This window comes from Myodes glareolus, chromosome 3 (assembly GCF_982192425.1).
Source record: "Myodes glareolus chromosome 3, mMyoGla1.1, whole genome shotgun sequence".
Classification (NCBI taxonomy): domain Eukaryota; kingdom Metazoa; phylum Chordata; class Mammalia; order Rodentia; family Cricetidae; genus Myodes; species Myodes glareolus.
The window spans coordinates 47,755,329-47,773,800 of NC_142028.1; the positions used below are offsets into that span (position 1 = coordinate 47,755,329).

The following is an 18,472-nucleotide window of genomic DNA, read 5'->3' on the forward strand; positions in this document are numbered from 1 at the left end:
GGAACCCTGATTGCTCTTAGGACTAGAGAGGGAGGAGAGGTAGGGAGGGGGAGGGAAAAGGGAGGCAGGGAGGAGGTGGAAATTTTAATAAATAAATAAATATTTTTTTAAAAAAAATAAGAAAAAGTTGGCAAACAGAAAAAAATGCCTTTCAAAAGCAGGTATCACTCTCCTGGGTAAATTTCTCTCCATAAGGGTATCTATCTTTTATTACACCTTTTAATACTGGGATTCAGAAAGGTGGTAAACTGGCAATGATGAATTTGGGTACCTGATCTCCCAAATGTACCTGCTGCTCTACATCTGATTCTGGAATGGTTGCCAAGAAGATCACCCAACCGCTGTATCCATTCCATTCCAAAACCAAAGCAAGAGTATTGGCAGTGAATTTCAGACATTTGTCTTTGGTCATGCCTTCGCAACAGGTAGCATCACCACAGGCATAGCCTAAGAGCTCCTGGAGCCTCCAATAGCAAAGGACTGAATTACCATCATATCCCTTATTGGAAATAAGTACAATGGCCCTCCTTCTTGGGGGTGCAAGACTGCAATGGTGATTTTTGTCATCAGATCCTCTATACTGGTGACACAGCTCCCTAAAGAGTCTGGCGACTATATGTACTAATGGAGGTTCATTCAGTTCAATACTGTGGAAATCAAGCTGACACGTGACAGCATCGGCTACTGCTTGAGGATCAGCTATTGAACCTGAGCGCAGCAGAAGATGCAGTCACGGATAGATGCCAACTTGTCTGTTAATACCAGACAGGCAATTTAGGATCCAGTGGTTGCTCTGAAATGAATTACCTTGTTTTTCTGGTCAGTCAGTTGTTTACTTGGCAATGTAGGATAAAATACTTGTTACGCAGTCTCCTCCTAGAACCACAATCCATGTAACTACGCAGTCATGTTGTTGTCCTAGTGAAGATTTCCTGATTTTCTCAGTCTGAGGTTAGAATCTTAAGCCCCAAAGCTGATGCAGATCCCACTCCATGAACAGGTAAAGGTGGTCACTATCTTCCTCTTCTCCTGCTGTCATTGTTACTTCAAAAAATAATAATAGCAATAGTTTTTGGTTTTTACCCTAAGTCTCTGAATATCTAGTCTCTGATTCTTGTCAGTCATGAGTTCCATCTTGTGGAGTGGGCCTTAACACCAATCAGATATTATCTGGCTACTCTCACAAGCTTTGTGCCTTAGTGTTTACATTTCTTTTTTGGTATCATGCAAAATACCTTCCTGTAGCAAAGACACTAATACACAGCAGTGTCTTTGTAGAGCTCTATGTAGACACCAGCTTAATTTCCCTATGTTTAATGAGTTGTGTAGCTGTTGCCTTCAGCAATGAGGCCTTGCTGTCTAGTCTGTGGAAAGCAAACAATACTCGTGGCAGCATTCTGGGCTGTTTAGGGATTCCTCTCAGGATCTTTTGGCCAACAACTCAATTAGATGTAAGCCAGTCCCGGTACTGGAAGCTTACCTGACAGATCCTGCTGGCTAGGATGTGGTGTAAGGGGAACACATCCATTGCTGGCCAGAGCACAAACTTGTATAGCTACTATGGAAATCGGGAAGATGAGAATTGATCTACCTTAAGATCCAGATACACCACTCGTGGGCATATGCATTTCATCCTACCGCAGAGACATGTAGTATAGACAGATGCAGATGGTAACGGAAAGGGGAATGAAGTAGATAGTTCTGGATGTATGGAGGCTGTTGGAAAGAAAGGATCAAGTGGGACTGGAGAGAGGAGAACAAACAAGGGAATATAGGAAGAGACAGCTAAAAGTAAGGGGTATTTGAGGGGCAGTATGGAAACTAATACAGTAGAAGCATCCTAAAATATAAACATATAAAGGTGATATAAGGTGGGCGGTGGTGGCACACACTTTTAATCTCAGCACTCGGGAGGCAGAGACAGGCAGATCTCTGTGAGTTCAAGACCAGCCTGGTATACAAGAGCTAGTTCCAGGATAGGTGTCAAAGCTACAGAGAAACCCCGTCTCAAAAAGTCAAAAACGTGGTCTAAATGAAGTTGCCAAGTAATGGGAAGACACAGCCCCATCGGGTCATTTCTTTTTACCAAAAGAATCAAATTCTTTATCACCATGAAAACTGTATGCAGAATTATAACCGACTGATTTTGCACTTCATAGCATTACAGATGGCATTGCAGCTACTCTCTGTAGCATTGGCTTGTAACAAAGTACCACACACATTTTAATAAATAAGTAAAATAGTTGCTGTCTCACCCTACCAGGAAATAGAAATGATAAAATGAATTTATTTCTCCGAAATGAGGCAATCCATAAATTCCTGAATTTTTGTCATAATCAAAGAAATTGTATTTCAATAAATGCCTTTTGAAGAATGTCTCCTTTGTACCAAAACTAAGTGCAAAACAAGGCATTCTTCTTCCATATGTCTCAATGCAGTTCATAATGGGAAGTTATGTAACTGACCTTAATAATGGTCTGGCAGAGAATGCTTAAAGGAATAAGAGAATCATCATATAATTTTTAAGCCATTCTAAAATTAATTCTATTTTAGTATTCTACTACTCAAAGATCTAAGAAACAGCATCGTGAACAAGAGGGCAACTGTGTGTTGCTTTGCTCTTAGAGGTCATCAAGTGGCATATTTACTGCTAAGGAGACCCACCCTGAAATACAAAACCAGAGGAAGAAGCACAGCTTGCTTTAGTTTATTTTTGCTCATTTTACAACCATCATTACTCCAGATGACTTGCATTAGCTCTTTGAAGTACCAAGGTTCATTTCAATTTTTACAAATAATATTCATGGTTGTTGTAATAATATGGCTGGCTTTTATTAGGTTTGGTATATATTTGGTATAGTGCTAAATTCTTCTGGTCTGCTATGTAAAAGGCTATTCTTGAAAGATTAACAAAAGAACAGTCTTGCCTATTGTAGGCATATACCACACTTCTGCCATCACCTCACTAGTCTTCACACAGCATCCATCAGGATGCATAAAGCAAATGAGTAAGAAAGGGGGTGTTTAGATGAAGGATGACTTATAACAGAAGAAATTACTCAAAGATAGTTGCATTACCAAAGCCCACTCCAGGATCCAGCATGGGTGACAGCCTATAAAGACAGGAACCTGGAGCATACCACATAGCCTACAGGCAGCTCAAGAGTTTGAAGAGTGTCCTTTCTAAGTGCCTTAGTTGGTTTGGACCTCTTCCAGGCAGCTGATCTGGTAGGTGATCTGGTCTGAGAATCTTCTTTTGTATCTCAGCCTGTCTTGAGTTCTTTGCAGCACTTTGTTGCTGTGTCTGAGGGAACGCTTGACTTTTATTATCTTACTCTGGCAGGGTGTAGCCTAGTGAATCTGCTCATTTTCAGGGACTCCTGGAGCTTTGTTGCATTGTTTACCTTCCTGCCTAAGGAAATTCCTGTGGGATGGAATGTTTTAAACCCAGAGGAAACTGTTACACAACAAAGGTTCTATAAATAAATGTAGAAGAGGAAGAGTGCTAATGAAATGCTATGTAAATACACAAGATTAATAAACAGCTTTGGACAAAGAAAATACACTATTAAGTAGGACAGAAACTAGTAGTTCTGGGACCTAGTAATATTATATTCAGGAGGAAGTTATTGAAAAGGTAAAATATTAATCAACTACTGTTAAACTCTTAGCAATCCACAAATATGCATTAATGGTCTCAACATAGTGAATCATTTGTTCCACACAAATAACAATGATTCATTCAGAACTTGTTATTGAAGTGCACATGCATGTGTGTGTTTGTGTGTATGTGTGTGGTGCATGTGTGTGAGCATATGGCAATACAGATCTATGTACACATGTGTAGAGGGTTAAGCAAGACATTGAATGTCTTTGTCAATTGCTTTCCTCAGAATCGCATTAGCACTGACCTAGAAGCTCACTGTTTAGGCTATGATGTCTGGTCAGTGAGCTCTAGAGATCCACACAACTGATAGTCCTTTCCCAGACTGGGGTCACAGACGTGCACAGCTATGACTGGCTTCTTACAAGGGCACTGGGGATTCATACTCAGATACAGAGCCCAAAACAATGATTCTCTATTAATTTAATGAAAACAATCTTTACCTTCTCTTCTAGACTTTCCAGATTGCTATAGCTGCTTATTGTTAAATCTACAAATCTTCCCCGCAAACATGATGGAAACATGCCTCAAGTTATCTACTTCTTTACTCCTCTGTATTACATATAATTTTGTACAGTGATAGTCAGGCAAGCCATGACACAAAGACGCCAATGTAATCAATATTCTACTCTCTTCTTGTTCCTGAGAACAAAGTTAGAGTAGACTTCCTGGGGTGCCTGGTACCTGAAAGAATGATGTGCCTGACTTCTAGCCAAAAGAGTATGGAAGGAAGAAGTAGGTGATATTCAAGACCAGCTATTAAAAATCTTTCCTGTTCTGTCTCTCTCCATATATGTGGTTAGAATCAAAGGAGAAAATAGTATGATGACAAGGGAAAACATAGGATGTTCCAGAAAGTTGGAAGAGACAGTTGTGCTAGGAATATAGATCCATTGGTAACGGTGTTTGTTGTGCAAGCATGGAAACCTGGGTTTATTCGTAAAAACACTCATTAATAAGCTGGGTGTGGAAAATAGATGTATCTATAATCTTAGTGCTGGAGAAGCAGAGAGAGGAGAACCCCAGGGGTTCACTCTCTGGCCAACTTAGACTATTTGGTAGTCTCCAGACCAGGTCAGAGATATGATCTCAAACAAACAAACAAAAAAGGCAGATGAGACCCAAGGAACACTTCAAGTTTTCCTCCAGCATCAACAAGTGTGCACAGAAGTGAAACACTGGGACTCCCACTTACATATGTTCCTTAACATGCGGCACGTGTGCATGCATGCACATACACAGACACAGAAGATGAATCTAACTTTGAATAATTACAATAAACATATATAATAAAATTATAAAATTCTACTCCATAAAGCCACTGAATTTTTGGAAAGAGGTTGGATATTTGTCTATAATAGTTATCATCAATTACCTTGACTAATAATATACTGAAGGCAGGTGTACGTTCCCAAATAAAATGATAACTATATATTTCACCTCTTCCAGCATAATTATCAGGTCATTAAGAGATAATAATTATTATCCTCTGCAGAGTGAAACATTTTAATATACATCTGCTTACGCTAATTCAGTATTGTGCAGATAGTCTATGGTTCTGTTTTCACCATTTCTGTGAAAGGCAGCACACTGCTTTGTAATTTCCATGACAAAACATCACCAACCAGGGGAGCTTCAACAACAGAAATCCATATCTCCCAAGCCTGGGGCTCATGTCTGCAATCAAGTTGTGTGCCAGGTGAGTTTTCCAAGAGCCCCTTCACCTTGGCTTAGATATATCCTTTCTCTGTCTTCATAATGGCCCCTCTTCTGTGTTTTAATATAAGATTCCACTTTTATGAAAATATCTCATTAGGACACAATCTCATGTCAACATTTTAATATATGTGTCTTCCTTACGACCTTATTTTCAAAGACAGCAGCATTTGAACCCTGCAGTTAACTGTTTCAGTACACCCTAGTTGTAAACATTCAGTCATATTAGAAAAAGAGAATCAGCCAATATTTTTACTTCCGTCTCTTCACCCCTCTCCCATATTTAGTGACAACTGGCCTGTGGACAGTTTTTTGAAGGGGGAAAGCAGTGATTTTAATTATCGTCTTCTGGATTTCTCTCATGTCTACTTTCCTTTACCTTCAAATCATTCTTCTGTCTACTCAAAAACTCCACACATATTTCTGAGCGACTCAGTAGAATAAAGACAGTAATTTTATACATGCTGTGTTTAAAGTGGAAAACTGCATTCATCCTGGGGTTTTAATCACTTGGTTTTTATTTGTTTGTTTGTTTTTGAGACATGGTCCCCGAGGTATAAAATGAACCTTGTCTCAGCGACACAAATCCTAGGACTGCAAGTGGGTGCCATCACATGTAGCCTGTGTTTTCAATTTTATATTTTTCTTTCTTTTGGTTTTATTTTGCTTTGCTTTGTTTTGTTGTTTGTTTGTTTAAGACAAGGTTTTTTCTGTGTAGCCCTGGTTTGTTCTGGAATTTGCATTGTAGATCAGGCTTGCCTGGCACTCACTGAGATACACATGCCTCTGCTCCCAAGTGCTGGGATTAAAGGCATGTGCCACCACCATCTGGCTCAATTTTATATTTTAATATTTGTTATGTTCAAACGTGACAACAGTCTAGGTATGGTCGTATAATCTTATGATACGACTCCCTGGGAGGATGGCAATAAGATTTCAAGAGTCACATGTCATACAGCAATTTAAGGCCAATTGAGATTACATACCAAGACCCTGTCTCAAAACAGTAACTCTAACAACAAATGTACTAAAGCTATTTCCCTATTCCAACATTTTCCCTAACCTTCAGCTTCTACTTTCTCTACTTCTTGCTTTTGAACCCAAGTGTTTCCATCTTGAATTGTCTTTGAGCCAACATACACATTAAACCACAGTACAAAGCCTCTGATTCATAGACAAATTCTATTAACTTTTGCCTCAGAACCTCTGACAGGCTTCCAGCTCACTAGTTGCACTCATCGTGTTGTTACTAGAATAAACACTATATAGTGCTTCAATTAATCTTCAGGCTCTTGATCTCTATAACATCTTTCTCTGGTTACAGCTGAAGACAAATGAATCTTGGAGAATTGAAGCATATTATTAAAGGTCATACACATACACACTTGAACTGGAATCTATCTTCTCTGGTTCACTTATTTTGAAATATCATCTGCACATCCATACAGAAGTTTTTGGTTTTTTTTAAAAGCTGGGAACATGTCACTCATGAGCTTTGATGGATGTGATTCACGCTATGCAGCAAATAGGACCATGGCTTTCTATCAGCTGCCAACACATGGATATGAAATCCAGGGTCATTTTAGTTTCCAATCTTATTGTGGGGCTCAGTAGAGAGGCTGCTCATTTCAGTTGATGATAGCCATGTGTTAGCTTTTCAGCAATGGCATCTCTATTGTATTAGGTGGAAACCTCACAAAGTATATTGCAAATTAAGGTGAAAATTATGACTGTTTTGGTGTGACATAAACAGCCAACAACATTCTTATATATTTTAATATATATGGTGTGGGACAGTGGTCTGTATTCTGTCAATCATATTTTAAATAAACACTGATTGGCCAGTAGCCAGGCAGAAAGTATAGCTGGTACAACCAGACAGGAAGTAGAGGAAAACAGGAGAATTCTGGGAAGAAGGAAGTCCTAACTGTAGTCCTGACCCAGATGCAGAGGAAGCAAGATGTGACTGCTTCGCCAAATAAGGTACCAAGCCTCGTGGCTAACATAGACAAGAATAATGGGCTATAAAAAGAATAATGACCTGAACTAATGGGCTAATCAGTTTATAACTAATGTATACCTCTGTGTAATTTCTTTGGGACTTAACCACTGCAGGAACTTGGCAGAACAGAAACTTCAGCAGACAACATATATATAATGTATATAAGAGTGTATATAAGATATGATAATATATCTTATATATTGTGATAGATGATGTAGGGTTTTCATCTGTATGCTATGAATATGTTTTAGTACTCTTGGTAAATAAAGAAGTTGTTTTGGCCTATGGCAGGACAGAATATAACAAGGTGGAAAATCCAAGCAGAGATAGAGAAGGAAAGAAAGCAGTCAGGGAAATGTCATGTAGCTGACAAAGAAGCAAGGGGTAACAAACCACAAGCCTAGTGGTAAAATATAAAATAATAAAAATGAGTTAATTTAAGATATAAGAGTTAGTTAATAAGAAGCCTGAGCAAATAGGCCAAATGGTGTTGTAATCAATATAGTTTCTATGTGATTATTCAGGTCTGGGTGACTGAGAATGATAGTAACATCTCCATTTACAAATGGAGCTCAAATATTTGACATTATGTAGAATATCTACATAAAGCCTAAGAAAGCTTTAAAGCAAAGGGCTTCTAAATCATCAAAAACAGGAGTCAACTGGAGTTTATTGGTAGCCACATATTTTTAGATAGACTTTGTGATGTGGGATTTCCCTCTACTTGAATATCATTAATGAATAAAGAAGCTGCTTGAACCTATAGAAGGCAGAGCTTGGGTTGGCAAGGAAGACAGAACTGAATGCTGGGAGAGAGAGGGCAAAGTCTGAGAGACGCCATGGAGCCACCACAGATACTGGGAATATTACCTGGGAAGCCACGGCTACATGGCGATACACAGATTAATAGAAATGGGCTAAATTAATTTGTAAGAGTTAGCCAATAAGAAGCTAGAGATAATGGACCAAGCAATGATTTAATTACTCTGTGATTATTTCAAGGCTAAGCTAGCCAGGAGGCCAGGAAGAACAAGTAGCCTTCTCCAACAGATTGGTGAGCCAACATGATGAACTAAATCCGTGAAAAACCTGAGAAACCTCAAAAATTAATTTTAGACACAAAAAACAGAGTTAAGCATGATTTTCTAGCAGCATTTTCTTGGAGTGTTTTGTTTGCTAGAAACAAGCAAAGGCATGGTTCCTCTGGGAGAGGATTTCCTGGTTTGGCCATAGCAGAAGGGAAAAAAAGTCACACGGTTTTGAAGTGTGGCTTCCTGGGCAATACTGCCAGTGCAAGCTCTGGCTATGGAGCATTTGAATGGCATTTTTGATTATTTGTATGCCCACTCGGGGTTGGGAGAAAATGACTGAGACCATGGCCATGGCTTGGCTCTCCCTTCCTGGGCAAATAGTGGGATCAGATCCACTAGGTGTGCACAGGCAAAAGAGCATAGAGGATTCCCGCCACCATACACAGGGATATTTTCAGGCTCTGCAGTGCTCTCCATGGCAGATTTAGCTATTACTCAGATAAAAAGGGTTTATGTGCTCTGCGCTCATTCTCAGAGTTAAAGTGCTGAGCGTAGCTCCTAGCTGGCTGCCCCAGAGCCTCCACCATTTTAAAAGTGGAGAAAGGCAGATCCAGCATCCAGGACTGCTGCAACCAAACTGCTTAACATTTTAAAAGTTCTTCAAGACAGAAGAGAATTGCAAATATGCAATAAAGACAAATCCACATGAGTCATAGTGTTGAATAAATGTACATAGACTTTAAAGAGACAGGGTACATATAGTCATAGATTAAAATGAGTAAAGAAAAATAAGCCATGTAAAAATGGAAAATTCACAGAGAGTCTAGATTATATATATATTAATGTATTATCCTTAAATTTTTGACTATGAATAAACTAAATACAAAGAGACATTTCACTGTATGGGCTGCTAAGCTAAACAAGCATGTATATTATAAAGGTATCTTGACTTCCAAATTTGAGTCTAAGGATAAAATTGCTTTGGAAAAGAGATTCTTTTTTTGTTTTCACAGAAGATGAGAATCTGTGGCTTGCTTCCAGACTAATATAGTTTGATAGACCACATTCCCCTGAAAGGTTGCTGTGAACACCCTCAAAAAAATACTTCACCCAACTGCTGACTGAGATGAACCTAGAACATGGGATACAGCATGAAAAACCTGATTAACAGTGCCCCCAAACAACAGAAAGCAGTATGGGCAGAACTATGACCATATTAACAAATGTTTTTTATAATTGTTTGTTTACATTTAAAGGGGGATATACTATAGAGATGATACTTTGCATTGGTATGGATCCTGCTTTATTGATACAAATTTAAGGTCAATTTATATGTATATATACATATATATTTCTGATCTTGATTAATGCATTGTGTTTATACAGCTCATTTAAAAATGTAATGTATAATTAACAAATATAGGTTAATAGATAATCTTATAATAGTCAAGCTTGTAGTCATGTTAGATTTTCTAGATGTATAGAGATATATTTCAATTAGATAAATATTCTTCAAGTCTTTCATAGACATTTAAAATACGGCATTTAAATGTTTTAAAAATTTAGGACTTTTCATGACAGTGACACACATCTGTTCCTGGCAGCACCTATCTACTTCAAGAGGAAGATGGGCATCAAAGAGACTTCTAATGGAGTTTGTTAGATGAAAGTTGGGACAAATCCTTCAGAGTTCCTGCTTCATGAAAGAGTCTGCCAGATATCCTGCAGGACACAGAAGAAAGTAACTGGCAAACTGCCAACATAGGAAGAAATGTCTTTGAAATTTCCAGCTTCATGGAAAATTCTGTTGGATACTATGGACCTATAGACTGAAGATGGATGCCCCAACAGTACAGAAAAACTTTGGTTGACTGTCTAGGCAGTGAAATATTCCTGTCAATTCTAGAGTTTTGGAATTTGCTTATAATGTACTTCCTGTTTACTTAGGTAATATTATAACCTTCTGTAATTTTTGATGGAGTTGAAGAATTTATAATTATAGATTTTCTTAATTATAATAAAAGATAAAGTAGATATTAATATTGTAACTGTAATTCTTGTTTGATACTTGCTTTGTAATATGTAATTTTACTATGTAAAAGTTAAAAACTTCTTTTTTTATTTAAACAGAAAAGTGGAGGTTATGTGGGATTTCTCTCTGTATGCTTGAACACCATTAATGAATAAAGAAACTGCTTGGGCTATAGCAGGGCAGAGCTTAGTTTGGAGAAGAATACAGAACTAAATGCTGGGAGAAAGAGGGTGGAGTCAGAGAGATGCCATGGAGCCACCGAAGACAGATGCTGGGAATTTTTCCTGGTAAGACACAGCTATATGGCGATACACAGATTAATAGAAATGGGTTAAACTAATATGTAAGAGTTAGCCAATAAGAAGTTAGAGCTAATGAGCCAAGTAGTGATTTAATTAATACAGTTTCTGTGTGGTTATTTCTGGGCTAAGCTAGCCAGGTGGCCGGGAAGAACAAGTGGCCTCCTCCGACAGCTCTGTTTGCTGTCAGTGAGAAGAAATGCAGCTTCTTTAAGAGAAGGCTTCCTGACTCAATGTTAGCAACAAAGACTGCACCGCTTCTTTAAGAGACAGCTTCCTGGTTCATGCTGGTGGTACAAATGGATTTGGTTCTTTAAGGAGATCCTGTTACAGAGCATTTGAATGGGTTCTGTAGGCAGCATACTGCAAGCAATTTGGTGTGGTGTGGGCTGTTTGCTTCCCAGAGTTAGAGTGGTAAACATGACTTCCAGAGTTGGTGGTAAATTGAACTCTGCCATGTTGGAAAGCTAGCAGGGTGGAACCAACAGCTAAAGTGACTTCACTAGTCCTAGCCATGCCTGCTTCACAATTCATAACATTGATCAAAAAAGGGTTACAGATATACAGTAAAGAAAGATTCAGACAGAAATCAACCTCTAGATGGGCCATAATGTGTTTTAAAAAATGTATATAGGCTTAAGAAAATGGGTATAGGCAGTTATAGGAAAAAAAAACAGTTTTGAAAAGTAAAACAAAGTCTTTAAAGAGACAGTAAAAGTAATAAAAAAGAATATAAACAGTCATAAATCACAGGAGTAAATATAATAAAATAAATATTAAAAAGCAATAGAGTAAAAATAAAGAAGTCACATAAAGATGGAATATACACAGAGAATCTGGATCATGTATATTATTTTCTTTGGGATTTTGACTGTTAATGAGTTAACTGCTGAAAAGTATTTGATTCTGGGGGGCTGCTAGGAAAAACCAACATATATATTTTAAAGGAATCTTGACTTCAAAATTTGAGTCTAAGAATGTGCTACTTTGGAAAAGAGGTCCTGCTTTTGTTTCCACAAAAGACAAAAACCTGTGGGTTTCTTCCAGGTTCAACACGTCAAAGACCTATATAATATGACCTTTAAAATGTTTTAAGAACTTAGACTTTTCTAGACAGTGGGACATGTCTGCTTCTGGAAGCACCAATCTACTCCAAGAGGATCATGGGCGTTGAAAAGGCTTCTAAAGGAGTATGCTAACCTTGTCTGGACTGTTTGATGGTATGCTGTATGAACTGGACATGTAGGACCCACAGAATAACGACTGCAGAATTTCCAAAAAGAAAGCAAGACAGTTATTCAGGGTTCCTGCTTCACGAAACAGTCTGCCAGACATTCTGCAGGACTGAAGAAAATGACAAACTACCAATACAGGTAAAACAGTCTTTCATATTTCCTGCTTCATGAAAAAGTCTGCTGAATACTATGGAACTTTAGACTGAAAAAGGATACACCAATATTACAGAAGTACTTTGGGTGACTGTCCATTCTGTGAGATGTCTTTGTCAATTCTAGAGTTTTGACAGTTGCTTACAATGCGCTTTCTATTTACTTAGGTAATAGTATATCCTCCTGGAGTCTCTCAAGGAGTTGAAGACAGATAGTATAGCTACAGTTTTCCTTGGTTATCATAAAAGATGAGTTAGATAAGAAATTTTAGACTCACAAAGATAAGAGAGATAAAGAATATTTTCTTTAATTTTTGCCTTATACAAATAGACTAAATATTGTAGCTATAATTCTCTCTTGATAACTGTTTTGTTATATGTAATTTTACTATGTTAAATTTGAAACCTTCCATTTAATTTCGACAGAAAAGGGGAGATGATGTGGGATTCCCATCTGTCTGCTGTAAATAAGTTTTATTGCTATTGATTAATAAAGAAGTTGCTTTGGTCTATGGCAGGGCAAAATATAGCAAGGCGGGAAATTCAAGCAGAGATAGAGAAGAAAAGCAAAAACAGAAGGGAGACACCATGTTGCCACTGAAGAATCAAGAGGTAACAAACCACAAGCCTTATGGAAAAATATAAAATAATAGAAATGGGTTAATTTAAGTTAATTTAAGGTGTACAAGTTAGTTAATAAGCATCCTGAGCTAATAGGCCAAACAGTGCAGTATTTAATATAGTTTCTGTGTATATTTGGGTCTGGGCAGCTGGGAATGATAATGCAGTCTCCATTTACAGATTACCATTTATTTTTAAGAAACATCAATATCAGAAAATAAAGTTTTTGTTAAAGTTTCACTCATAATTTCTTCCTTCTTATATATGTCATCAGAAATATATAGTTTTCAAACAGCTGTTTGCATCATTTTTGCAATGTGAACAGGATAAAGTACTTGTTGCTATAAATTATGTAAATGACCTATGATTTTTTGGCTTCCTGTAAGTATATGCGCCAAACTTAAAATTGGTTTTATCCAAAAGTACATGTGTTAAACACTGGTTGATTCTATTCTAAAAGTCATAACCATACATTTAAACTCCAGTGTGGCTCCAATTGAACTGCTAGATAGTTATCTAGATAACACAATCACTTTTAGTACAATATATTCAAACAATGTTTTGTGTGTGTGGTATTCTGTTCATTGGCTGTATTGTGAACTCTACTTTCGAAGAAAGAACAGAGTTGCTAAATCAATATTACTACTAAAGCTGCATTATTAATTAGTAACAAATTTTCAGACTTCAGAAGGTAAATACACATGAATCAGCACTTATGTATACCAGGGGTTGGATTCATGAAAGACCAATTTCGTGATCAATAAAGTTATAAAAACAATAACAACAAAGATCATAACTGTTGTCCAAATTGATTTCCTTGAAACAACACAACTATATTTGCATAAATCCCATTTAAACCTTCCTTTTTCCTTTGGTGTTAATAGAATTTTAGCAAGAGCCGAAGAGTCAGTTCACTGGATTTCTTTTCCAGTTCTATTCTGGGCAGTTCATAAAATGAAAATTAGCCTCTGGATCCCAAGTGAGAATCATCCCATTTTCAATTAACTGTCTTGGTTTGATGGCAATGCATCTAGGCAAAGATGTATGTAGTTGGGCTCTTCAGAATGGAGAAGTGCTTACACTGCATTTAGAAGGCATGTTGGTGAAGGTAAATGAGGTCTAAATTCAGCGTGCACTGCGGTGAAGTGGATAAAGAGTGATTATAGCTATTTGTTCTGATGAGGTTAGTAGCTTGGATCGTGACCTCTTGAGAAAAATAAGATGGAGTGTTTGTAATGGATTTTTCTTAATCTAATGTAGAAATGACATTGAATGATGGTTCTTAATTAGCATCCTCCTCTTCACCTGCATTTGGTGTGACACCCTCACATTTGCCTATATCATCTGTGAAACGGCAAGCTAAGCCTCAAAAGGCAGGCTCCTTATTTCTCTTCATAATAAGGGAGTAAGTGTGACAAATTTAAATTGGTTCTGTGAAAATGAAGAAAGAGATGTGAGTTTCCATTGTGCACACATGATACAAGTTTGTACCACATGGTCCTAAGGATGATAGAAAACGGACCCAATAGAAAAACATCTGGCTCTTTTATAAAAATAAAATTAGTCCTGGATTTATTATCCATCATTTATACGATATAAAAGAAAGCACAGTGAAGAAGAACAGGAGTGGCAGTTGTCTGTTTTCAAAGGTTTTGTGTGGCAAAAGTACTAAACAGCCTGCACACATTAGTCAATCTTATGTTTTATGATGCAAGGGACGAGTGACAGATTTAGGTTCTCCTTAACTGCACAATGACATAGCCTAGTATCCAACATTCCACTTTGTGAAATAAAAAAGAATATACAATTCTGAAAATCCTTCTTCAATTAACCTATTGTCTAATTCTTGACCTCTGGATCACATGGTCTCTTATTGTGAAGCATTTTAAGTTTCTCTGAATATTTCTCTTTGACTAAAGGCTATTAAAGACCCCAGCAAGGCATAGGTGGCTTGGTGACAGAAGGGAGGGGAGAAAAAAAGAGAGGTTTGCTCTTCTGCCCTATGTTAAAAGATAACCTCATATCAGGAATTGAATTCAACATTCAGAATCCATTCTACTTTCTTATCTTTAAAAACAACCTAAAGCTGGTAATTCAGAAAAGCCGGACTGATAAATGGAAAATCCAGAGTCCTATTTCTTCAGGAGTAAAGGGTGTTAAATCCCCACTGGATCGTGGAAATTAACCATTTCCCAAAACCAACCTTTTATTTTTGCCCTAGGATAACCTGATCAAATTTTCTGGCTCCGTTTTCTCTGTTGGACTAACAGTAATGTGAAACTGAAGAAGCCCTGTCAGATCTGAAGCCAGTTTCAAAGGCAAGCCGGCTCCTTAGGGAGAGGGCTGCCATGTGAAGGCAAGATTGTGTTAATAGTTAAATCCCATCTTCAAATGCCACCAACTGTCTGAAGAGAAGGTGGTATAAGGAGAGGGACAAAAAGGAGAGCAAAGAACCTGAGGGGGAATAAATCAGGATGGAGAAAATCTAAAAAAAATAGTAATAACAATAATAATAATAAGACTAAAAAATAAATGATAAAATGCAGACAGAAGAGATCTTAGGGATGAGGGACCATGAAAAACAAAACTCGTGAGAGATTTAAATGGATTAACCTGGGATCCAAAAGCTAGATACACAAACAACTAAAACATTCTTTTTTCTTATTTTTATGTAGAAACACCAATTCAAGGAGACATCACAACATACTTCTCAAGTTATTTTAGTGAAATACATAATATTTTGTTAATAATGATATATTGATAATATAAGGATTATTTGAAAGTAGATACTTACTTCATAATATGTCATTTGTAATACTGACTTTTGAATGGTTTTAGTCTTTGAGAAAATTTAACTGATATTTTCAAGGACTTTTTTTAGACTTTTTTAGTATTAATCATTAGAAATTATTGCTATTATTATTTACAGTACATATCCATTAGAGATTATAGCTTCAAGTATTAGCTATTTGGGAAAGAAATTGTGGGCATATGAATGTGTATGTTAAATAAAATATTAAGAGAAGTATAACATACATAATATTATTATTTATTTTAAGTAAATGTCATTTATTATGCTGGCATAATTAAAGTTGACTGAAAGGACCATAAAGTTTGTAAGGTCTATTTAAAAGAAAGACACATTACTAACATGTGAATGGTTTAATAACAAATTATTTTTATAGCTTTGAGGGCATAAATTTACTAGGAATTCTAACAAAAATATAAACAAGTCACATAGAAGATATTGTTTATTTAGGAAGTCTCCCAACTGCCTACCTGAGCTTCATTTATTCTGAAATTTTAAAATAACCAAAGGAGAAATGTAGGCTTATTTTTAGTTGTTTAATGACCCATGTTATTTAATATGTAGAAGACACAAGTCATAATTTCATGCTAAAAACACCGTGACTATCTTTATGCTTAGACCAGAATCATTAAAGGTTACAATTAGTCGTATGTGTATGTGCTCACGCTTATGTGTGCGTGTGTGTGTATGCATGCATGTGTACATATAAGAATGTTCTTTTCTTTGTACTGAGTGTGAACTATCTGGAACATCAAGTCATTATAATGATAGCAACTTTAGCACTGGTCATTTTCGGGCTCCTAATTAGGTGGAACAGTAGTAATGATTTCAGATTTTCTTCTTCCTCAGGATCATTATATTCTTAATTAATCGAGGTTGTGCAAACACAGACAAATTTCAATTAAGAAATTCTCAGGATTGTTCACAGAAGAGAAATGGTGTGTGTGCGCGCGCATGTGTGTGTACACGTACATAGAGAAGACAGACAGACACAGAGAAGCAGAGACAAAAAATACAGAGGCAAAAAAGCAGATAGACATAGAGTGAGAAACTAATCTTGAATTTCAGCTACTTTTTTACAGTTAATCAACTTCCCAGGGAACTATTCATTTGATGACTATATGCCCCCATAATGTTCCTGTAATGCTCCCGTAACCTCAGGTAGTTAAAAAAGCATCCTGGTTCTGGAGACTAAACCATGGGCCCTTCAGATACTGAGCATGTGTTCCACCAGGGAAGCATTATTCCCATTCCTCACACTCATTATCTTGCTTATTGAAAGATTTTCACAAAATCTGCTGAATGTAAGGCATGATTATATCTGTATTTCAGCAATAACCCTTGTACACTATGTTTCTTCATTGCTAAGAATGTTCTTACTTGGCTTTATTTATTGTTTACACATTTTGCTCTTAGTGGGTAGCAGTGTCCCATACTCCAGCACCCTAGCAACCCTGGAATAAAGATGAGATGAGTAATAATCACAATTATAGTGGTTGATAATCACTCAACTACTCACCAAGAATCAGTTTTTACACAAGGTCATTTCCAAATTCTTTAATACCCATTTACTAAGTTAGCCAATTTAGTAAAGTGGGTTATGTTACTATTCATATTTTATAGAAGATGTTAAGGATAAATCAATAAACCATTTGGCCAACTCCACTTGAATACATGAGAATTCCCTGCCAGATCTGATTTGTTCCAAATGCTCTTCCTCACACAACCTATACCTCATTCAGATATTAGCTACCAGTTGATCCACCGTGGTTCAAATACCATCCATGTAACCAGAAAAAAGAGCAGTTTTCTAAAGAGGAGAAAGGATTATTTTAAAGTATGAGTCCACTAGAGGTTCACATTTCAATTAGGGTGTGATCCACATATACCTTTAAAATCGTCAGCTTAGTAGTGAAAAACCTGGTTGTCATGGTTTATGTATTTTTTAAAGAAGAGATTAGTAATTTTAATGCAAATAATGATGGTTAAAGATTAGGTAATTTTATAAGAGGAGATGACTCAGCAGTTAAGAGTCCTTTTTCCTCTTGCAGAGGACCAGGATTAGGTTCCCCGAACCTGCATGGTGCCTCATTTCTGTTTGTAACTCCAATTCCAAGGAATCTGAAAGCCTCTCCGGCCTCCATAGATACCGTATGCACGCAGTAGACTTAAATACACACAGGCAGTATACCCTAACATGAAAAAAATAATAAACATTTAGAAATAGCTACTTTGTGTTGATTAAAATAGTACTATAATTTGTATGCTAAGGAAAAGGAATCAAACCAGTAGACAGAAAAGAAAGATAAAATTGTAAAACTATTAGAAAGTGATTACAAAACAAAGGCAAACGCAAAGGATCTACAGTGGGTAGTAAAGCACCAAGCAATAAATAAATTATGATTTCAGTACCTCATGTTCTTGAGACTCTGCTATGTGAACCAAGATGAGCAACGTTTAGATTTCTTACACTATTGAGAGAAGGCTGAGGGTGAAGTCTTTTCAAGACACCGCAGCTACCAAACGACTAAGGCTGGATTAAGCCTAGGCCGTCTAACCTCTCAGGGCTTTCTCATGATATTTCTACTTGCTGAATTAAAAAAAAATGTGGTGGAATTGCTTCTTTTAATTCAGGGAAGAATTTCACTGTTTGGAGACTCGAGCTAGAAGCTCCATTCCAGACCAGACCCTCAGCACCCCTAGCACTATCTCCCCTGGAACTGCCCACTTCAAACTCTGCCCTCAGTGCGCCAAGGGGTGGTCCCTCCCCTGGAACTGCACTGAGAAAGTCCACCAAAAGTCAGCTTCTCCTTGGGACTGCTCAAGAGCACTCCTATCACGCCTATAGGCTACTTAGAAGACTTAGAAGTCATATTTTCCATGTGATACTTCTTGTGTCCTCCTGAGAGTC

At 37.1% G+C, this 18,472-nt stretch overlaps 1 pseudogene; it reads right to left on the reverse strand.

The window, feature by feature from the left end:
* Positions 1-232: 232 nt before the first annotated feature.
* On the reverse strand, positions 233-11,202 carry LOC125403143 (proteasome subunit beta type-6 pseudogene; annotated as a pseudogene).
* Between the last annotated feature and the right edge of the window lie 7,270 nt (positions 11,203-18,472).